Source organism: Mesoplodon bidens (assembly GCF_964165515.1).
Source record: "Mesoplodon bidens genome assembly, chromosome: 13".
Taxonomy (NCBI): Eukaryota; Metazoa; Chordata; class Mammalia; order Artiodactyla; family Ziphiidae; genus Mesoplodon; species Mesoplodon bidens.
Window position 1 is genome coordinate 41,006,356 of NC_138169.1, and position 24,954 is coordinate 41,031,309.

General features: G+C 40.0%; 1 protein-coding gene across 4 annotated transcripts in view; it reads right to left on the reverse strand.

The window, feature by feature from the left end:
• OSBPL1A (oxysterol binding protein like 1A) overlaps positions 1-24,954 on the reverse strand; it is a 221,135-nt gene that overhangs the window by 104,647 nt on the left and 91,534 nt on the right. Inside the window, exon 1 of one of the 4 annotated variants that reach the window (XM_081252526.1) lies at positions 22,015-22,307. The exons of the other annotated variants lie outside the window; for them this stretch is intronic. The gene's annotated coding sequence lies outside the window, so the exon portion shown is untranslated. Of the gene's footprint in view, positions 1-22,014; positions 22,308-24,954 lie in introns of those variants that run through there. 4 annotated transcript variants of the gene reach the window in all.

Sequence of the window (24,954 nt, forward strand, 5' to 3'; positions counted from 1 at the left end):
TATCAAATGAGGGGAAACAAGAGGCCAGGTAATGGCATTTTAATTGCCATTTTTCAATTACATATTTTGATTTTGGTTCCATATTTTACCTTGAATCTAGTGTGCAAAATAAATAATAGATTACAGAGAAAGCAAAGCCTTAATCCTTTAAAGATACAATCTGTTACAGAGAAAGCAAAGCCTTAATCCTTTAAAGATACAATCTGTTCTTCCTATCTAATTCAATAGCGCCTGAATTTGCAGCTAACTAAAACCATATAAAATGTAAGTAACCTAATTCTCATGTAAAATAGCAGGTACTAGATTTGGTATGAACAGTTTCACCTAGCCTTGTATCAGAACTCTGAAAACCACAACTATTCCTTTATCTCCCTCAACTTCTAGAGCCCACATGGCGCTTCAGGCAGCAGCCTGAGGAGCTGGTAATCTCAGAAGTTTCCAGTGCCTGCTTCCTCACCTACAAAACTGGGATTCTACTGCTGTCGAGTAATCGAATTGGTGGCTTCAACACAGTGGTCTTCAAATTAAAGAACAAACAAAAAAACTCTAGCAGCTCAACCTATTTCTCAAATGTAATCTCAACACATAAAACAGATGTTTCAGAAAGCATAACTGCACAGGATGATGCCAGGTCTGGATCAGGAGCCTCTTTGACTTTCCCCTCCAGGCTCAAAGCCAGGGGCTGTTCCAACAGTTTGAAAGGCACTAGATGGGGTGACCTCTGAAACGTCCTCCTGGTCAGAACGTCTGCTCCTGGGTCTTGGAGCTGGCGAATCTCTCACCGCTGGTCCCAGCTGCTCTCTGCTGAACCCGGCCTCCCACTTCCTGGCATCCCTCTCAGTCTCCTCCCCTTGGTCCCCAAGGACGCAGTAGCTCCCTCTACATTCTGACTTCACAGCCACGCGTTAGGTACAACACTCCAAGAATCCCGGATATGACTTAAAGCAGTTCTACCAAAATGCTAAGTTTGTAACAAAAATAGGCTTAAACCTTCATTATCTTGGGAATAGTTCCAGTCCTCAAGGCATCTTAGTATTTACTATCATTAGAGTAACGAGGTTACTCTTATTAGAACTGCAATAATGAAATAAAAATTGCAATAAATGGAAAGCACTAGTGAGCAGAAAAGACATGCAAAACAGAAAAATATTAAATATTTATATAATTATAGTTTTTAAGGAATTGCAAATATTCCTATAATCTAAAATTTTATCTCCAAGGAGGAAATACTTTTACTATGGCTGAAGTCAACCTAGACCAAAAATTTGAAAAAAAACCTGTTCTTCCTCCACTTGATACGTTAAACAACTCATTTACCTATAAACAAGGCCTACAAAATTCACCACAATATCCAAAATGAACCCTTCTTTGAATGGAAAAGATCAGCACTGCTGTAGATTCCAAAAGCACCACTGCAGGAAGATCCAAACTCTTTCACACCTACCCACCCCTCTCCCTTTAGCTTTATTTTTTTTTAGCTGTTCAAGTATCAAAATGCAAATGTGCTGTTGACACTGTACCTTTCCATGTAAGAATCCACTAAATTATGTCTTCTGGTTAACAAATATGTAAGTTTCAGTACCTAAATTCATCTCGATTTCAGAAAAGTGGCAAAATAAATGATCGAGGCCCCAAAATATCGAGTTCTCTCAACAAAACCATACACAAAATCCTGATCCTTTATCCATTTAAAGTAAGCATCCCTGCAGTTCTGCCACCTCGACATCTGTTCTCACTTGTTCTTCAGAGAAGGAGGGAAAGGGGTGGGAGCAGAAGGGAGAGAAGAGGCTCTACCTACAGTTCTGGTTTTCATCTTGTTTTTATCTGTCAGTTGATCTGAGGGCACTTGTATTAATTTCAAGCATAACAGGATCTTCTGTACTGAAGGTACCTTATTACCCTCAAACTTCCCACCAAATGGCCATACCTCCCCATCCTGTAAAGTGATGTAGCTGAGAGTAGGTGTGTCACAAAAACTGCACTGGTAAAGCGCTCTCTTGTTGCTTTAAAGAAGCATCTAAGAACATACTTAACTGCCATTGATGCTTTTTGGTCAATTAAATCAATCAACTGGAACAATGTAATTGCAAATCTATTACAATCTCAGTATTTCAGAAACACTTCGGGGATATCCTGTACTGGAAGTTTAGTGTAGAACTACTCATCAAGTGATACAGAGTGCAAGTTCTGCATAAGGAATTTATGGGATTCTACTGCTGTCGAATAATCTAACTGGTGGCTTCAACACAGTGGTCTTCAAATTAAAAAACAAACAAACGAAAGAACTCTAGCAGCGCCACCTATTTCTCAATAGGTTCTTAGATAACTTATGCGTAAAATCTTCACCTTACTTCTCAACTCTGTCTCCGAATTCTCATTTGCCAGCTTAGAAGTTATGTTGGAACAGAAACAGTACCTTTATGCAATCCCTCTCTGAAATTCCAGGTACAGTGCTTCACTTTTCTGTGTATCAACACTTGCACTGATACATGCATATGACTATGGTTTTTTAAATCCTCAAACTATAACTACCCTATTATTTATTAAGGGAACAAAGAACTTTCTTCCTTCACAAAAATCAGTGAAGCCCAGCACGTGTCTGTAATTACATTAGGCCATTTCTAGCATAGGGTATGTGAATTCTTCAAACTCACATATAAAATCTATGCCCTCAGCCACTCTGCCGCAACAAAAATCAACATATAACCAAGTAAACATAAATGCCAACCTTTTTATTAGGAACAACTTAAGGACTGAACCATCACACATTTAATAGTTACACATTATTAATTATTCTTAATAGACACATTGCTCTGTGTCTGTGGCCCCTTAAGACTAATGCAAATTCAAGCCTTTCCAGTAATCTCCTCGCATCACTTCAACATGACCCCCTTTCATCTTACTCCATTTCATGCTGGTGGGTGAAATGCACAGTGAACACTTCCAAAGTGTTCTTCACTCCGTCAGTGAATAGATGCCAGCAAAAGAATTCAGCGTTTTATGGGGGCTTCCCTGGTGGCGCAGTGGTTGAGAATCTGTCTGCTAATGCAGGGCACACGGGTTCGAGCCCTGGTCTGGGAGGATCCCACATGCCGCGGAGCAACTAGGCCTATGAGCCACAACTACCGAGCCTGCGCGTCTGGAGCCTGTGCTCCGCAACAAGAGAGGCCGCGATAGTGAGAGGCCCACGCACCGCGATGAAGAGTGGCCCCCGCTTGCCACAACTAGAGAAAGCCCTTGCACAGAAACGAAGACCCAACACAGCAAAAATAAATAAATAAAAAATTAATAAACTCCTACCCCCAACATCTTCTTAAAAAAAAAAAAAAGAATTCAGCGTTTTAAAAAGTCTCGTGCTAGCCAGTAAGTACACATTGCATTGGCTCTCTCCTTCTATAAAGCACCCTGTTACTTACCTATGTTTCTGAGAGGTTAAATCAGGCAGAGACGATGAGGAAATCTGGCAAAGACACACCACTAAGCGGGAGTAAGTGATTAGTATTCAGAGGACACTGTGGCCAATTATCCAATTACAGGTTACCTGACATTCTGGCCCTGATGATCAATCTAGTTAAGCTCTTTCAACTGGCTACACTCTGGTCAGTTCAACAGCAGTAGCCTTTCACCTTTCTTCTTTGTTACTGGATGTGTGGCTATAACAAAGAACATGTTGGCTTATGACCAAACTACTACCTCTTGCATTAAAACACATCTAATTTTATTTCTTAGATAAGGAATTGCATCGGCACTTATTTCCGTGGTTAGAGGAGCAACAATATGCTGACTTTTCCCTGCTACTGCCACATAGCTGTTGGACAGTGGTCCTGGTCACTTACAGCTGGTCAGGGCTCTTCTGCTCGTTGAGGATGACAGCACTGCTCTGGGCGGGGCAGCTCTCATGTGCATGCAAGCAGACATTATTCCAGGTCCACAGCCGGGCTGAATCACACTCTCACCCCCAGGGTGCAGGACAATCAAGATCTGATCCCATGTCTCAGGCATGATCAAGTATGGAAACATATCCTCATGAATGGATAGTATACATTTGCTTTGTTTTACAGATTTACAAAGCACCCTTTCACACATTAACTTTTAGGGTTTCGCTGACTCTAATGCCCTTCTTCTATGCCATCCCATCAATGCCTTTTCAACTGTACACATTTCCTTATGTTCCTGAAGCCTTTTCTTTCAGTCCTTCCTCTCACTAAGAAAGACACTCACTTAACTATAAATAAGCCTCAGTGGCCAAGCAGATTTGTCTGATAGGAGGAAATGGAGATGAGGTAGGATGTGCAAGGGGGCTGTGGTGGGGAGGGGGACTGCAGAGAGCTTGCAGACCACTGTAGGAGCTCTGGCTTTGACTGTGACTGACAAGAGGAGCCACTGTATGGTTCTGAGCAGAGAAGTAACATTATTTGATTTACATTTTAACACAATGTCTTTGACTGATAAGCTGAAGAAGAGACCTGGGGGGAAGGTCAAGCTTAGAATCAAAAAGATCCCTAAGAGGCTACTGCAACAATCCAGATAAGAGATGGGTAACAGCAATGGAGGTGATGAGATGTAGTCAGATTCTGGATGTATTTTGAAGGCACATCTATAGGATGCGAGAGAAGAATCAAGGATGACTCCATAGTGTTGCCCTGAGCAACTAAAGATAGCGTCATCATTACCCAATGCAGGAAGACTGCAGGACCAGGACCATCAGGAACTCATACATGAGAGTTACCATCAGACGTTCATGCAGATGTCATGTAGACAATTAGATAACCAAATCAGGTCTTCAGGGAAGAGGTCCAGGCTAGAGATATAACTCTGGGAGTCTTTTGCAAATAGATTATGTTTTAAGCTGTAAGACTAGATAGAATCACTAAGGGAGAAAGTGAGACAGACACAGGAAGAAATCCAAGGACTGAGATTTCCTTCTGATGGGAGAGACGAGAAAGAACCAGCAAAGGAAACAAAAAAAGAGAAGAGAGACAGAAGGAAACTCAGAAGTGTGTGGTATTCTGGAAGCCTAAACGAAGTACTTGAAGGAGGAACGAGTGATTAAATATGTCAAACACTGATGATGGATCAAATAATACGAGAACTAAGAAAAGCCCTCTGGATTTAGTGATGAGGTCAATGGTGACCTTGACAAGGAAAGGCTCAGTGGAGCGTTAAGAGAATGCTGAAGGCAAAGGCATGAAGGGAGTGGGTCAGTAGAAATGAGAGAAGGAAACTTGGAAAGGGCAAGTACAGCCTATTTTTTTTGCTAAAAAAGGAAAGGAGAAGATTGGGGCAATTGCTGGAAGGGGGTGTGGGGGTCAACAGGCTTTATTATGAAAGACAACCCAGCATGTTTCTACATCGATGGGAAAGATTCAACAGAGAGGAGATTAATGATGTAGGAGTGCAAGGAGAGAACTGCTGGAATGATGTTCTTGAGCTTGCAAAAAAAGGATGGGCTCTAATCCACACAGTTGGCCTTTGCTAAGGGTACGGACAGCTCACCCTTAGCTGCAGGAGAAAGAACTGCATGTATGTGCCCAGACGCAGATAGGTAGGTATGTGTAACCAAGTTTTCTTCTAGTTGCTCCTTTTGTCTCAGTGCATATAAGAACTAGAGAGAATAGGAAACAGAGGTCTTCAACCTATAGGTCCCAGCATGTGATGTGTAAGAAGCTACCAGTCTCTTTAACATTATACATAGCTTTGAAAAGTTTGCCCTGAGATTTCAAATGAGATCATATCCAAGGCCCTCCAAAGCCTCATTCACACTAATCTGGTCAACCCAACACAAGGCAGCTGTTCCAGAATTTTCCCTTTGCTCACAGTAGACTGTGGCTTGCTCCTGGCACCGTTAAAAAAAAATGCCCCTTTCTTACTGGCACTGCCATCTTCCTCAATCTGGCTCAAGCCAGTAGAAAAGGAAACCCCACTGGGAACTACCTCTATACTTCTCTGTCCCTCTGCTCTGCCTTGGGAATGAAGGTGAAGGTGTTACCTGCTTTTTGACTTACTGACATGCTCTAAGTAAAATAACCTCAATGGAGCTTGTTAAACTGCAGTTTCTGCTAATAATCTGTTAAATCAATTACTCCCAGATGTATCTTCAGACATTTTAAGTCAAGGAGGAATTTGGGGGTAACTGCCTACTCCCATATCTAGGACAGGGCCCAATAAATAGTCACTTAAGAAACATGGTAAATAAACGTAGACTTTTAAAAGCAAGGGCTAGTGATTCTTAGAAGAATCAATATAAACCCAGACTATCTGATAGTTTTTTTTGTCAGCCTGATTTAAAAATAAATTCACACAGAGTGAGGAACTGGGGGACTGGGATTGACACATACACATTATTGATACTATGTATAAAATAGACAACTGATGGGAACATTCTGTATAGCACAGAGAACTCTACCTAATGTACTGTGGTAACCTAAATGGGAGGGAAGTCCACAAGGGAGGGGATATCCGCACGTGTATGGCTGATTCATTTTGTTGTGCAGTGAAGGCTAACGCAACATTGTAAAGCAACCATACTCCAATAAAAATTAATTAAAAAAAATAATAACCTCCCATAGAAATAAAATCAATGGGAGAATAATGCTACATACAAACAATAATGCGACTAAGTTGAGGTTTTACTTTTTTTAAAAAAAGAAGCAGAAAAGAGAAATATGTCTTCTGAAACAAAAGTACCATTCACTTCCATGGTATGCTACCAGCAGTAGATTCAATACACATGAAGTCCGCTCCCTTGCTCAATGGTCCTGGCATTTGAAATAACTTGGTACAAGTAAGATTTCATAATAATTTTCTCTTTCAATCGCAAAGCTGAATCAGTTGACACTGATTGTAACAGTCACGTAAGGAACAACTACAGTAAAGTGCAATTTCCATAACTATGTACACATTTTACATTCCGGAAGTTAGCACTTACAGAATTATATTCCTAAGAGCCCTACTACATCAATGTATAATCTCCAAATTATTCTAGATTATAGTATAATGTATTAAAAATTTCAAAAGGTTTTTAGGTATCATATAAATTACAGAACAGGATGTTAAACTGCCACGTAACAGTATATATTAAACTGTGGCAAACAAATTTCAATATAATGTAAAAAATCAGTGTTGGCTATATGAAAATGGTAAAATTCCAAATCAACCTACTCAATAAAGATTCTGAAATTTTAAAAAGTCTATTCTTTTAATCATGTCTCAAACTCCCGATTAAATAGTTGTTCATGACTGTATTCCCTAAGTGCCTGGAATGGTTGCATATGACATGCTCAATAGTAAGTCTTGAAACAGAATTTTAAAATGAAGAACATTCGGGTGTATAGTAATAGGAGAGAAAAGAGGGGGACTGAAGCAATGCAAAATAACTTTTTTTGATAAAATCTCTTTAAGTAGTATTAACAAGTATTTCACAGTTTACCCCAGAACTAATAATTTAAGTGCACGACCCTGAGCAAAAATGTTGCTTAAAATCTCACTATTCTTAACTTCAGTATGAGTTCATCTAGCAAAAAGAAAGGGCTTAACGTCCTAAGCATTTGAGTGAACAATGGTTCTGCTTACACAGGGTTGTTTCTATGTCTATGACTGATAAAGTATATGCATAGCACTTTACATTTTAAAAGGTACTTTTACATACTGTTTACTAAATCTTCCTAACCGCCCTATGAGGAAGGCACATATGTAGAAGATACTAATGATGCTAGCAAAGTGAACAAAGGGAATACAGCAAAGGCTTCTACTGCCAGTGGGAGCTCTGTCAGCTACCCTGGTAAAAACAGATCACATATAATCAGATGACAGTAAGCCAGTTCTCTCGAAGACCATACGAAATATGGATGTGGACACATATACATAGAAATATGGATGTGTGCAGGTCACCCTCTATTTATGGGTTATTATGCCTTGAGATATAAACTAATGAGCACATGAAGTCATGACATTTGTCTCAACATTTAGAAGCTAAGCATCCAGAGGGTGAAGATAAACTTCCCCAAATTTCTTCAGTGATGTTTAAAGTTACATGACATTCAGTCCAGAGCTTTACCTTTTCAATTTCTTCACTAAATGTAATAAAATGTTTAGCAACTCCTTTAATGGTTTTTAATAGAAAAGACAAAAAGCTACAAATCACTTAAGGAAATACTTATTCTCAAATTACAAAAAAATAGTAGACAGAAAATAGTGTGATGAAAAACTAAGATATATTCCTTTGTCAGAAAATACTGCTGTAAGACAGAAAAAATTGCTGAAGATATGAAAAAACAATTTAGTGTGGGATGTTTGCCCTATAGAACATTACAGCTGCTTTGAACATGTCTCGGCTAAACCATGTTTGAATAATGAACTATAAGAACTAGTTGTTTTTTTTTAATGAAACTCTAAGGGAAAAATGTATCAAAGAAGATATATTCTCAATAATAAATAACTAAATAAAAATGTTTTATGGAAAAACTGTGTTTATGTATAAATGCAATGTCCTGATGGAGTATTTATTTTGACCAAAATTTTTTACACAACCAACCCAATTTTAAAATGAGCAAAGAACTTGAACAGACATTTCTCCAAACATATACAAATGGCCAACAAGTATATGAAAAGAGGCTCAACATCTTTAGTCATTAGAAGAATGCAAATCATAACTATGAGGTATCACTTTACAGCCACTAGGACAATAAGTGTTGGTGAGGATGGGGAAAAAAAGAACCCTTGTGCCCTGATGGTGGGAATGTAAAATGGTGCAGATGCTGTGTAAAACAGTTTGGTGGTTCCTCAAAAAAAGCTAAACACAGAATTACCATATGACCCAGAAAATTCACTCTTAGGTATATACCCCCAAAAACTGAAACATGTTCAAACAAATACTTGTACAAAAGTGTTCAAAGTAACACTATTCACAATAGCCAAAAGGTAAAAACAACCCAAACGTCCATAAATGAATGAATGAATAAGATGTGTTGTATATATACAATGGAATACTATTCAGTCATTAAGATACAGTACTGATACATGCTACAATGCACACGATGCTGGAAAACATTAGGCTAAAGGAGCCAGACACTAAAGCTCACACACTGAATGATTCCATTTATAAGAAATGCCCCAAACAGGCAAATCCATAGAGACAAAACACAGATTAGTCATTTTTAGGGGCTGGGGGCAAGGGTGGAAATGGAGAGTGAGTGCTTAATGGGTACAGGGTTCTTTTTTGGGATGAAAATGTTTTGGAAGTAGATAGAGTGATGGTTACACAACACTGTGAATTACCAAGTGCCAATGCACCTTATGGTCAAAAGAGTTAATTTTACGGTTTGCTCAAAACAGTTAATTATAGCGTTATATAAACGCTATAATTTTTTTAAATTAAAAAACAAACTCAAAAAAAAAGCCCCCACGAATATGCACTTCCCATATGATCCAGCCATTCTATTTGCTCCTAAGTATTTATTGATACCTAAGAGAAATGAAAGGTTAGGTCCACACAAAAACTTGCAGTAGCCAAAAACTGGATACAATCCAAATGTCCATCAACAGGTGAATAAACTGTGGTACAGCCATAAAATGGAGCACTATTCTGCAATAAAAAAGAATGAACTACTGCTACGAGCAACAACATGGATAAATCTGCAAATAATTATTAAAGAAGCTGAACCTTCTCCACCCCCATAAAAGTATGATTCCATATATGTAAAATTCTAGAAAATGCCTACTGAGCACTAATTAATTAGTGATAGAAAGCTGATCATTAGCTGCCTGTGGACGGGGGTAGAAGGAAGAGGAGGAGGTACCACAACAGGCAGGAATAAACTTTTGGAAGTAACAGAAATATTCCTAATCCTGAAAGTGATGATGGTTTTACAATGTAAACGTGCATCCAAACTCACTGAACTACATTTTAAATGTGTGCAATTTATTGTCTGTCAATTATAACCTCAATAAAGCTATAAAAAAATGAGAATATTTAGCAATAGTAAGGGCATAATGAAAAGACCACTCACTTACTGACAATGGAAGTCAAAATAATACATTTCTTACTCAAACATATTTTCGAAGAATATGCATGACAAAGAAAAATACTCTGATACTACTGAAAACAACATAGGATATCAAACTGCAATGTCCGCTGTATTTGTGTATTTGCCAATACAAACAAACTAAGACAAACCAAAACTTCCTGTCAGTGGTTGCTGGGCTCTGGTGTTTATATTCTTCCCTATGCTTTATAGAAAATAGCTCTATATTATATATGTGTGTGTGTGTGTGTGTGTGTGTGTGTCTTTCATAAATCTCTCATAATTTTACAATTAGCAAGGTATCTTTAAATGTGTCTATTTAGGAATTGATTTTTGCATCAAAATCGCAAATGTGAAAAATCTGCATTGCATCAAAAACAAAATGGTGCTTACAAGGTACTCTCCTATAGTGCAGCGCGCATGGCTCTCTCGGCCGTCTACTATAGAAACCCGATCTGAGATTCTGTTAAGCACGCTCCTGCTTCATCATGGCTGCAAAGCTTCTACCTAAAAATAGCTTACTCTTATGTAATCACTCAACACAGATTTATATATCTTATGTATCCTTGAAATACATTTCTTTTTTTAGAGATAATCCCGCAGGAGGTAAACAACCATTTTTAAAAGCAGAGAAGTTTAATCATAATCTAAACATATCTTATTTTCAGATGTTATTCAAGGGCTCTGTAGCTGACAGTTCTGTTGGTGAAAATAACTAGAAAAGGTAACGCCCTACCAACTCTAATTTTTTAATTAACTTTATTGAGAGATTATATACATCAATTTTAAATGTAGAGTTCAATGAACAGTCACAAATGTACACCCCACATAACCAGCACCGCTATAAAGATATAGACCATCTCTCTTCTCTCCTTCCCCCAGGTCCCCTCACTCTCCCTGTTGTCCCCAGCCCTGCAAACCACTGCTCTGATTTCTGTAACTTATGCTTTAGGTTTGTCTGCTCTTGAACTTCAAATAAATGGAATCGTGCAGTGTACTCCTTTGTGTCTGGCTCCTCTCACTCAGTACAATGTTTTTCAGATTCATTCATGCTGTTGCAAGTATGAGCAGTTCTTTCCTTTTCACTGCTGAGGACTATTCCACTGCACAGCTACACCACGATCCCCTCTTTTAATGCCTTCAGCTCTGTCTCTGGAAATATCTTTTTGTTGAACATTATTAAGTCCACAGAGATAATAACTTTGCTTTTACAGAATTTTGATATTTTATTCTGTTTTGCCAAGTGTTTTCATGGTTCTCAAACTGGGTGGGGGGGAGGGGATGACTAAAATATGCTTGAATCACAGCTCAGCGGATGTCAACTCCATCTGAAGAAAACATTTTATGTGTCTAAAGCAGCGCTTCCCAAGTTTTGCAAGTCCTGGCACACATGGAAAACAACCTTTGTATGGCACACAGGAGAGACCAAGAACCTGATTTGGGGCTCTGGCCATTCTAAGGGTTGAAAAGATCATTACTCTTAAGTCCACTACTTGGAAAGCTCTGTTAAGTTATACTTAAAGAATAAATATCCTTGTTTTAATGACCAATATTGATTTTAACAAAACAAAAATCTTATGAGCAAATAAGGTTATGTATTCAATAAAATATTGATTAAGCAACCAAAGTGACTGGAAAATTCCCAAAGTCTTAAAATAATGAACATGGTTTCTAATTTTTCCTTCAAGTACACTTAAAAATTTTTTCCGATTTTTTCAAACAAAAAAAAAAAGGACCCATGACTGTCAACTGGTGCCCAAGCACCCCTTCCCAGCCTAGTATGATGCAACTTCTTCATAGAGGGGAGTCAATCCTCCCATTGTGCTCTTCATGCCACAAATATTCATCAACCACCTACACCATGCCCGGCATTCCAGGCTGCAGGGAATCAGCAGTGAACAAAGCAGACAAAAATACCTGCACACAGAGGACTTACAGTCTACCAAGTGGGAAGAAACAGGTAATGGAGTGAAATATACAGTGTGTTAGGTGGTAGAGAACGCTAACAACAAAAATAAAGCTGGGAAGGGAAAGGGAGTCCCGGGAACCAGGGTGGCCAGGGGACTCAACGGGCAAGCGCCACTGCATTAAAGGCCAGGGTGAGGGAGAGGAGGGCACGTATCAGGAGAAGAGTGCTCCAGGCAGAGGGAGAGCAAAGTTCTGAGGTAGGAAGGGGCTTGCGAGTCTGTGGCACAACAGGAGGCCACCGTCCTCAGAACAAAGCGAGTGGGGCAAGAGTGAAGCAAAGGAGAGGCCGGAGAGGCCAGAGAGGCAGGTGTGGAGGCCATCATAGCCTTAGAGGTTCCTTCCCGGGAGCAGGACGGAAAGCCAACTGTGAAGGGCCATGTTCTGTGCCCCAACTTCATGTGGGATGCCAGGCTCATTTCTGGAGGGCACAAAACCTGAGGGCAATCGGTGAAGAGTAAGAAGAAAGCATCTGGAAAGCCTGACATAGGAATAACTGCTGAAGACACTTGGAGATGCCTGGCTTGGGGAAGAAGAATTTATTGGTTGCTCCAAAAGCTGATGAATTGTCACAAGAGGTAATTCCTTTCACTTTTTTGTGATGCTGCAGAGCACAGACTTGAAACCATGAATTAAAAAAAAAAAAAAAAAAAGAGAAGGAAAAAGGAAAAAGAAGAGGAAAAACCTTGCCTTAATGTAAGCTTTAACTTTCTAGTATTTATAGTTTTCCTACAGTAGACTGGGTGACCCTGAAAGATTATTCATGTATAATAGTAGTAGTAGCAGCTAGAAGAGCAAGAGCTAACATCTAGGTATGTCTACTATATGCCAGATGTTATGGTAAATACTTGGTGTGCCACCTCATGTAATCCTCCCAAAATCCTATGAACTAGGTATTATTAACAATGAGGAAACTCAAGCTCATTGAGATGACACGACCTGCCTAGGATCGCAGAACCAGTAAATGATGGAGCCAGTGCTCAAACCCAGGTCTGGGTTTGACCCAAGCTCCAAGCCTGTAACCACTGGCACCCCCTGCCTGTATGTCCATCGACGGCAGTGTTTACATGGCACATAAAGGGACGATCTGGCTGGCAGGAAGTTGGAGAGAGGATTCTTGCAAATAAGAAAAATTAGGTAACTTCTAAGATCTCTTTTTATAATTTTGTGGCTACATTTTCCCAAGTTTTCATCTTATTTTTAAAATTTTCCTTTGACTTCAAGGTTTATAGAAATTTTATACTCCTAAAAATGGCTAAAGATCAAATAATAATAATTTCATTATAGAATGTTAAATTACCTGTCCAATTCTAACGCTGAGGATAATTGTGCTCTGATTTTGAGTAACACATATTTTCCTTGATTAGTTCCCCTGTACAAGTGAAGGTAGGCTTGATTTTTCTCAAGTACAGTTGATCCTTGAACAACGCAGGGGTTAATCCATGTATAACTTATAGCCCACCCTCCATATCCAAGGTTCCTCCACATCTGTTAATTCAGCCGACCACGGACCATGTAGTACTGTAGTATTTACTATTCAAAAATATTGGCATGTAAGTGAATCTGTGCAATTTAAACCCACATTGTTCAAGGATCAACTGTATATCAATTTCCTTGTCTCATATTTTATATCTACCACAATTCAAACATACCTGCGCTTTCACTTTCCTTTGTAGACAAGATAAAATTCTTTTCAACTGAGCAATTATCCTTCAAAATACAAGAACAAATCGACATTTGGTATCTAAAGTACAGAAAGATAACATAAAAGTATAATACAGATATATGAACTTAAACCAAGTCTACAGTCCATGGAAACCACAGCCCTGCTTTGTGCAGTTGTTTTTTACTGACTGAAGGGGAAACAAGGGACTAAGGAGAACTGGTACTGTGCACCCTCCGCTACACTTGAACCAGGGTAACTTCTGAATGGTTTGAATAATAATGAGAAAGCACTGCTCTGCAGGGCGGTTATGAGCCAGTGTAGAGTCTGGCAACCCTGAGGTCAACATCTGGATAGCAAACATGGTTAACTCCACTTAAAAAAAAATTATTTTCTTACACCCAATTATATGGCTACTATAAAAACAAAAACAAAACTCAGGAAAGAAAAAGTGTTGGCAAGGATGTAGGGAAATTAGAACCCTCGCACACTGTTGGTAGGAATGTAAAATGGTGCAGCCACTATGCAAAACAGTATGGCGAGTCCTCAAAAAATTAAAAATAGAATTACCACATGACTCAGCAACTCCACTTCTTAGTATATGCTAAAAAGAATGCTTTAAAAGCACAGACACAAAGAGATACTTGTACACTCATGTTCACAGCAGCATTATTTACAACAGTCAAAAGGTTGAATCAACCCAAATACAACACTGATGGATGCATGGATAAACAAAATGTGGTATATATATATATACAACGAAATAATATTCAGCCTTAAAAAAGGAGAAAATTCTAACACATGTTACAACATGGATGGACCTTAAAGGAATTATGCTGAGATAAGCCAGTCACAAAAAGACAAATATTGTATGATTCCACTTATATGAGACTCCTAAAGTAGTCAAATTCAGAGAAACAGAAAGTAGCAGCATGATTTCCAAGGGCTAGGAGGAGAGGGGAATGATGGATGAGTTATTGTGTAATGTGTATAGAGTTTTAGTTTAGGAAGATGAAAAGAGTTTTGGAGATGCATGGTGGTGATGGTTACACAACGATATGAATGTACTTAGTGTCACTGAACTATGCACTTATAAATGGTTAAGATGGTAAATTTTATGCTATGCAAATTCTAGCACAAATAAAATAATTAAATTTTTTTTCTCCAAATATAAAATAGTTTGATTTGCATTACCATGAAAAAAAAAAGGCTCCCGTTGTAACATATCACATAGTTTAAGTTGGGTCCTTGAAATGATCTATTACAAAGTCAACTAATATCAAAATGTATATGTTCTTCACATAAAATAAAACCACAGTATTAAGTACAAATCTGTTCCTAATGTTTTAACAACTATTTACTTAGTACTTACTACTTGCAGAAAAATCCCCAAATTATCATCATCATATCTGAATGCACTCTGGGGCACAGCCACGTCCAACCAATTCACAAGACAATGTTGTAATCCAGTGATTTCCAAACTGGGAGGCTATGAAAACACAGAACAACTTCTGATACAATAATGGGGTAAGACCTACAAGTGATGGCGTCTACACAGATACCATGGACAAGCCACAAACTTGGCTCTGAATTCTCTTAAGGCCAAAACAGAAAGAGAAATACAATTATGCCCTTTTAATTGTCCACAAGGAAAAAATATATCACTTCTTTAGGGAAAACAAACTCCCTCTTTGTCCTTAGCTCTAATTTCTCATTCAGGGTAATAATATATAGGGGATTAAGAGTATTCGAGGGCAAAATAATCAATAATGCCACTTAAGCTAAATTGTTTTGAAATGCCCCTGAATAGAAATGGAGGGTGTAATTCCAACTTAAAATTCAGTGAGGGACATTTTTCAGAAAATCAAGAAAATATAGCCCAGGCTGTAGCATTCTGATGGTTTAATTTTAGGATAAATTTAGAACATCTAGAGACACGGATAAATTCTATATATTCCAAAAATGTAACCTCGACCAAGCAAAATTTTCACAAAAAGATGGAGAGTGTTTCCTGTTGTGAACCTGGAATACAGGTATTCTGTGCATAATCCAAAGACACTGAAATATTCTTGGCCATCTGATTATTTTTAAAGTTGGTATCCTTTTGTCGAATCGAGAAATTAGCTTATAAATGTCCACATCAGCTTTGAAACAAGGTGGACTGTCTTCTCTAACGGATGAATTTTCCTAATTCAAGCTGTGTGTGATATAGTGTGTTGTTCTTCAGCACTGAATTTGGAGGCAGATCCCTGGATCTGGCTCTAAGTGTAGCCCCTCCTAGCTACATAAACTCGGGGAGGTATCGAACCCTCTCTCCAGGCCCTGCTCTTACCTGTAAGAATGGAGGCGATGAGATCAACCGTAACAATCATTTCAAACTGTGTTGTATGGAGGCACCTTAGTGGATGAGGAGGTGCTTTTACTTTTACCTCTCTCGTACACTGGCATCTACTTTGGCACCCAATAAAACCTGAAAATCACCAGACTTGTAGATGCTCTACAATCTAAGATTGAGTCTATGACTTTGTGATTTTAAACAACTCATCCATACCACAAAATAAAGTAACAAAAATAAGTGAAGAAAATATTCAAAGTTAAATCATTTCTAAGAAATTTTATTAAGGAGAATTATATTCCTACACTTCATTTGCAATTCAGTTGTCCAGAACCCAGAACAACAAAATCTCCCTCATACCAACATTTTAAGTGAAGGGTGATTTCTCAAGTACCTCAAAAAGGCACAGTGTCCTGAATGTGGCAAATAAAAAGATAGGTAAAGGAACAGATGGTATCACTGCAGCTCAGGATCCAACCACTGGATGTAACAACGTGTCCACTTCTCCATCCGGGGAGGCTATGAGCTCCCTTCCCCAGAGGACAGACACCTCCTCTGAATCCCTTTCAACCACTGGGCGGAGCTCCAGTGCTCTGGTCATTCCTACCACCACCGGCTGCTTCCCACTAGGGTTTCTCTGATCCAGCACCCCAGGTCACAAACCACTTGAACGCCACTTCTCTGTCCCTGAATTGAGCAAAAAATCCTTTCAAGATATTTTTCTGAAAATAAAGCTCGGGAAGACTGTCTTAACATAAAACTGATGGGTTTATCCTTATCTCATTTGAGTGTCACAGCAACTCATGAAATAGAGAGAAGGGGTCTGTGCTAATAACCCTGTTACACAGGAGGCCCAGAGTCAGACAGCAAGGAAAAAGTCACTAATACCGGAGCCCATATTTCAGGACTCCAGGTAATAGGAGCTCAGAGGCTACCATCTATGCCATCTTCCTAGGCCTGCCCTATACTCTCCCTAACTTTGCCATCAGTTGGACTGTATTAGGAATAACAAAAATCATCAGGTACATAATGATGAACCTTTGAGCATCTAAAGAAAATTAGACACAAATTATCTTCTTTTTCCTCCTTGGTGCTGGAGCCAGGGTTCTAAGGAGAAGGAAAGAGCAAGATGGACAATGTTGAGCAGATAATGGAAAAATCCTGCAGGCATGGGGGGGATGGTTAGAGTGTAGAAAACCGGGAGACAGAAGAAAAAAGTGGGGGCAGAGGGCAAGGGAAGACGATCATTCTTCTTCCACTGCACAAAGTATCTAGGGGTAGAAAAGAGGGGGTGAGGGAAAAAGAGCAAGAAGCTGAGCAGCAGGTGGGGAAGAGAAATGGAGAGAAATGCCAAGCAATGAAAACAAGGAAAGTTGGGTAAGAGAAAAAAAAAAATTGGAAGTAGTCAAAACCTTGCAGAAACTTTAGGTATTTTAAATATTAGGAGGGCAGTACTCTACATACATTAGTAGTTCTCAGTCTGGAATGATGAAGTCTAGGAAATGTATTATTCAAGTCTATAAAATCATCAAAGTAATGGATGAAGCTAGCAGTGATATATTCGCTATATTACAAAATACTAGAATTAGTATTGAAAATTGAAATCTAGAATTGAAATCTGGAAAGGAACAAATTTTGAACAAATTATCCACTTTAAGGAGACAGAGAATAATAAATGTATAGATACTAGGAAGAAAATAAACTCAAGGAAAAGTGATAGAGATAACGATAGAAATTTAAAAGAAAAAGGTAAGAGAGATAAAACGTAGACAGTTCTTTGAAAAATAATCAAATAAACAAAGCCTTAATGAGACTGATGTTACAAAGAGAGCAAAATTCATTTGGAAATAGCCAAATAAACATTAGAAGAAAGAAAATGGAAAAAGATTAGAAAAGGGAATACATAATTACAGAATGAACATAAGTTAAAAAGACAATAAAAGAATATTATGGGGCCTCCCTGGTGGCGCAGTGGTTGAGGGTCTGCCTGCCGATGCAGGGGATACGGGTTCGTGCCCCGGTCCGGGAGGATCCCATATGCCGCGGAGCGGCTGGGCCCGTGAGCCATGGCCACTGGGCCTGCGCGTCCGGAGCCTGTGCTCCGCAACGGGAGAGGCCACAGCAGTGAGAGGACCGCGTACCGCAAAAAAAAAAAAAAAAAAAAAAAAAAGAATATTATGAACTTCCTTATAACAACAAATTTCAAAACTTAAATGGAAAGGATAAAATTCCTCGAAAGATGTAACTTATCAAAACTGACCCAAAGAGAAATAGAAAACTAAAATAGCTCCATAACCATTAAATACCTCTAATTGGTCCCGCCCCAAAAAAACTCACAAAGGTGGTTTTATAAGAAAATTCCACTAAATTTTCAAAGAACAGGCCATTTCAATTTTATACAACTCTTCCAGAGAACAGCAAAAGAGAGAATACTCCCAAACTCACTATATGAGGCCAGTGTAACCTTGATAATAAACTCTGATGAGGACAACAAAAAAAGGAAATTACAAGCCAATCTCACTTATAAACAGATGTTAAAAACCAAAACAAATCAAATTGAGGAGAATGTTAAAAATAATACATTATGACCAGATTAGGTTTGGTCCAGGTACACAAGGATGGCTTATCAATAAAAAGAATCTAAAAATATAATTTGCCACCTTCACAAATAAAACAAAAACCTCATGATTCTCTTGGTAAATGAACATTTGATAAGTTCAACATCCTTTCATGATAAAAAAAAAAACTCAACAATATAAGAATGAAAGGGAACTTCATTAAACCTGATAAATGATATGCACCAAATACCTTTCTTAACATGGAATTATTAGATTCCTTTTAAATACCAGGGATGAACATGGATTCCCACCACCTCGGCTGCTATTCAACATTGTCCTAAAGGCCCTAACCAGTATAGTAGAAAGAAGAAAAATAAATCAGAGGTGTAAGGACTGAAAGAAAGGAACAAAACTGTAATTATTCACGGACTGTCTACAGATACTGAACTCCAGTCTATCTTCATTATTTTTACTTTCTACTCCCCACTCACTCCTCTGCTCACTGCAGTCAGGCTTCATGCTGTCAAGCTTCTAAAACTTCCCTCATCAAAGACACCTGGCTACCAAATCGAACAGGTGCGTTTCAGTTGCTGCTTCACCTTCTTGGACCTCTTGTCCCCTGGCCCCCCAGGCTGCTTTTCCTCAGTACATTCCACTGGCTCTCTTTCTTCCACAGATAGTATTCATCGTTTGATTTCAAATTTTTTTAAACGACACTTCTAGTATTATTTTTTACTCCTTCAGCCTCGATCACCATGTTTAATCAGGGGACTCCCAGTACTAAAGATTCCCAAGTTTTTATTGGACAAGTCAGGATGACCTTATTCAGATGTCATCGTGTTCAAAGGTGAACTCATCCTCCCCTTTCCTCCCTACTTCAGTCACCTTCTATCCCGTGACTTACGCCATGAATGTGGGGTCATCTAACTCCATCGGCTTCATTCCTCACACTCAAACTATGATCAGCTCCTACTCATATTGTTTATCTCAAAGTCTCTCTTCTCTCTGCTCTGTATCTTCCTTTCCTTTTCCACAGCCACCAACTAGGCTCAGACTGATTATCTCTCTCTCGAATTCCTGCACCTGGCCACTCTGCTTTCAGGCCTGCCCTCTAATCCTTCTCATAAGGAACAAATCTGATTAAATCTCCCCCCCCCATTAAAATCTCTCAGTGATTCTAACTGCCCAAAATAATCCAAACTCTTCAGGCATATTTTACAGTCTTTCAAGAAGACCGACCCTGCTTCTACTGATCTAGCCTTGACTTTCTCGTTACCTAGCCCACTCTGTTCCAGTCTTAATGAACTATTTGCTGGAATTCATCCCTTTCTCTTCCCCCTGTATATGTTGTGCTTTCTGTAAGAACCTAGTCAAGTCATCTGGCTCCTGCAGTAATTTCTTTAGTTTTATGAAGACAGGCTGGTAGATGAACATTCTGTAAATACTTATTGAATTAAGGGGAAAATTTTACATAAAGTAATAGATATCAAATGTATGGTGGACCATTATAAAGTTGTATAGGGGTTACATCCTTAACACTGAAGTTAAAATGAGAGGAAAATTATGTCTGCCTATAACTCATTCAAAACTCATTAGCTAGAGTAGAAGTCGGACACTGCACTCTGATTGGAAAATGGCAGTGAACAAGACAAACACAACTGCATCCAGGTTACAGTCTTGGTACTATTGTGAGATACAAAAACTCATGATGATAGATCTTGGGTCATACCAAGCATCACAAGGCTAATACATACACACAAACACACACACTTCACACTACTAATTAAAATCTTATGTATTTCTGTTCAAAAACTTCACAAAAGTTACCAAAATGCAAACCAGCTTCATTTTACACAAACTTCACATTTATTTAACCTATGTCCCAGCTGCTTCCAAAACTAAGTTGTAGCAGTACACTTCTGGATTATATACACAACAAGCTAAAAATTCAGGAATAATGTGGACTAAGTAAAAATTCTAAATTCCTACTTTTAAAAGGAATTAGAAGTTTTCTTATAACCTTCTTATAACTACACAACCACAAATCACAATCCTTTTTAAGAGAATGTAAATGACAAAGTCAAAAACTGTACATAGAGCTTAAAGTATGGTGCTACATAATTATTTTATGAAGTATGTATAATATTTAATATGTGCTTGGATCATATTTATATACTACCTTGATTATCAGTAGATGCATTTGCTTTTAATATGGAAAACCTAATAAGCTTTTTAATTTCTCCCCGTTCTGCACAGTGCACAACTACGGGAAGGGCCATTATGGGGTTCACTTTCACTATCAATGAAATCCCCTAAAATTAATGCTTAAAGAGCTCCTAAAGAGGGAAGACTAGAGTCCTGCAATTATATTCATAGTGATACAAATCCCTTTAGGCCCCCAATCTAGTAAAAAGTAGTACTGGGACAAAGGCTAAAATAGCTCTCTGGGTCTTCATGTTCAGATTAAACATCTACTCAATTCAAGCTAAGCTAACTTGCCGAAGTCATCAGCTTCCGGGTCAAAATCAAACATTATTTGGACCGGAGATTAACTTTGGTGTGTTCTCAAACTGAAAAGAAAATTTATATTTAGATCCCTATATTCTAGCCTACACACTACTCCACCAACACGCATTTCAAGCATTTTTCTCTTTTGCAAAAGATTCCTGCTAAGCAATGCTGTCTTCTAAATGAAATGCCTTCATTCTGTCTTTGAACCTAATTAAAATTAAGAAACTTTTAATAGCTTTAATAACTCTCAAAAGCTGGAAAGCTCTTCCCCGGCATCTTCCCCTCCTTAGTACCACCCTCCCTCCAAATCCAGAAAAAAACCTGCACAACAGAAAACACAAAACAACTAGCCACATGCTGTGAATGCTGGGGACCATGATTCTCCACTGGTTTAGGCTACAAAGAAAGCCTATGAGTAATCAAAAATCCCTAATCAAAACAAAGTTAAAAGCCACCTCCCCACTCCCCAACCCCAGTATAATTTCCCTTTCTCTTCTCAATCCACTCAAGCGTTTCCCCTCCTCGTTTTTTCAGGGAATTTTAGCGGCCTCTGAACAGCGGATGGTAAGTTCATCTCAATGTCTGCCAGAGCTGAGACATGCGAAAAATCACTAACTTGTAAGGTTATTTAGGTCAGTAATGTCTTTCAGTGCCTTACTCCTCCTACTCCGGCCCTACCTGACCTACTACCAGTATTTAGCCGAAAAAAATATCTGTTCACGGGCTTTACCCCTCAGCGGCTCTTCCCTTAGGAACCGATGCAAACACACAGCCGGCCGGGCGGGCAAGGTCCCCGGCTTCGCGCACCCCTCCCCACACGCCCGCGGCCGCGCTCCGCTCCACACACTCGCGCCCAACTCTTCTTGGATCCACTTACATCCCTGGATCTCGTCGGGCCACCCTCCTCCTTCCCTCCCCGGTGTCCCCGAGCTGCCCCGGCGCAGGCACTCGCCCACCCACCTGGGCCGGGGCTCCCCGGCGGCGGCGCGCTCCGCCCGGCGCTCCTCAAGGCTCCAGCAGGAATGCGCTCGGCCTGTTCCTCCGCCTCCACTCCAGCCCAGCCCGGAGGCGCGACCCAGGGCGGCACCGCAAGGTCTCCCTGAAGTCACCTTCGCGCGGCCCGCCCCCGGCTCCAGCGAGGTCGAGCAGAGGCGCGGCCCAGGACTGCGCCCGGGCCGCCCGAGGTCCGCGATGGCCCCTCGGCCGCACCACCGCCCTCCAGGACTCCCGCCGGCAAATGGCCTGCGGCGGGCGGCTCCGCGGCGGCTGGCGTCGTCCGTCCCTCCTCCCCTTCCCCCTCCCTCCCCCCGCCCCGCCGCGGCGCCCGCTCGCTCCGAGGCGCAGGTAGGGACCTGCCAGGGGGCTGCGGGAGCGGCGCGCGGCCCGCGAGCGGCTCGACCGGGATCTCGGGGAAGGCGGCACCGCTCCCCGGGCTCTGCGAGCACGCCGGTCCTGCGGACGGGGCCCTGGCAACTTTTAAATGGCCAGCCTGCCCCCCCGGGAAAAGCAAAGGGATCCTCTCTTCTGGAGTCTTCCATTCGAAGGTAACTGACACTCAGGCTTACACTGAAGAATTAACAGTCTGATTCCACAACAAAAGACTGAGCTAGTCTGCACCTATTTATTTTTCACACACTTCCTGGGCTACCATTTAAGCAATGAGGAAAACAACAGTATTGACCCTACTAACGTGAAACCTACTCACGTGAAATAGGTGTTTCTGATTCTGGCGACCCCTAAAGGGTGGACGAAGGCGTAAAGGTCAGGAAGACCCACCACATACATGATATACTTAAAAGTGGGAGGTTCAGGCTAATGAAATTCCTCGTTAACTGTGAGGTTCTGGTGAGGAAAAACAAACAGTAGTCTTAAACCTTTCTAAGGTATACAAATCTGTCCTCGACTTTGGGAAGCAGAGTAATACTGAACAAAATTGAATATTTCTTTGACAAGATCCTAGGGTACTTTAAGTTCGCCCTTCCAGCAGTGGTGGCTGTATTTGCACTACAGATGAAAAACGTGTAAAAGATAAGACAAGGCCACACTCGGAAAAATGGGAATTAATGTCGGTGAGGTTTCAAGGTGTCTTTGAAAAGGCTTCTTTTTTCATTCTCAGTTGGTGACGAAATATTATCACATTTTGAAAAGTCACATTTGTCACTGAAGAAGAGACCTTGCTACAGAATCTTTCTCCCTAGGCCCTAAAAATTAGAGAAAGAATTCAGTTTGCAAAAGTAGTTCCAGGCAGCAAAACAAAACAATGAACAACAAAGGCTACTTTGTTTCAGAAGGCAATTTACAAAGCACCTAAAATGTGCCAGGCACTGTACTGAGGAACTTCACATAAAATAACTCATTTGCATTCTCGTTCTCAGATTTGGAAATGGAATTCCCAAACATATATTAATTTGCTCAGGGTCAAGATAGCAGAGTTTAGGTCCTGATTGGTCTGACCCAAAAGCTTGTGTTCTTTCCTTTGTACATTCATTTTTCATTTATTCACGTATTTATTAACTGTCTACTAAATACCAAGCACTATGCTAGAAAAAGACGCTACAAAAATAAGATACTTACTTGAGGAGCTCCAGTCAAGTAAATATATAATCAGACAAGTAAATATATAAGGATACAATGTCATAAGCACTGCAACAGCAAGGAACTCCTAGACTAGGAGGGACATTAACTCAATTTTGAAGGGTGGAACCTGGGATTGCGAAATGGTAGCAGTCATCCAACACAGCAATCCTGAGAACTTTATCTAACAGAATGGCAATGGGGAATCTGTGTGCTGGGTTGGAGGAGACAGACAACTGAGATACAGGAAGTAAAAATGACAGGACTTGATTAAAAATGGGGCTGAGGAAGAAGAACGAACCAGAGGCAGCCCCCATGTTTCCGGCTTGAGTTATCCAACAGGTAACTTTGAGTTGAATCGGTAACTCAGTTCTAGGCACTTTGGTTTAGAAATGCCTCTGATGTATCCATATGTAAATGTCCGAAAGGCAGCTGGATACAACTGGTTCATAGCTCAGAAGATCCAAAGTGGATATACCTGAATCATCATGGATTTCTGGGTTGAAGGAGTGGGTGAAATCATCCAGGGAGAATGCTGAGTGAGAAGGCCACCCACAGAAACCTAGGGAATACTAACATGCAAAGCACAGGCAGAAGAAAAGATGCTTTAGAAGAAGACTGAGGAGGAGTTGCTATACAGGAAAGAGAAGCCAGAAGCGGGAGGCACCATGGAAATCACAGAGAAGCATTCCAAAAAGCAAGCAGTAGTCAAATGCCAGACCCTTTAAAAAGACAAGCAAGATAATTTAAAGATGTTCTCTGATTAGCAACAAGGAGATATTGGCAAGAATGGTCTCAGTGGACTAGTTGAGGAATAAAGAAGTAGAAACAGAAGGTATCACATTTTCAAAAATGGAACTGGAAAGGGATGTAGGGAGATAGAAGCTACAAGGGAAAATTCCGAAGAAGAGAGTAGCTGTTTTTGAAGACAGGAGACAGATGCCTCCAACAAAAGGAAAAAAGAAAGATAAAAATTGGAATGAGGGACTGGTAGGGAGTTGGCAGCATGTACAGTGATCACCTAACATTTGACAATAAATTTTGGTCAGAATAGAGATGAGAGAGAGAAAGGTGAAGGCCTGAAAGATATAAACATTGCAAATGAAAGAGAGAGGGATTAAAGGACTCTGAACAGCTCAGGGAGCTAAATGAGTATTAGAAACCATGACTTTATAGAGTTATCAGTCCACATGAGGGCATGAATTCTCTCCAAAGACTTTAGCATCTGGTCCAGAGTAGCAAGTACCTTTGGTTGGTTCCAACTGAGAGTCTGAATCGTTCCATTACACCAAAAGCTTGGCATCACTATCGTCCCAACCATACATT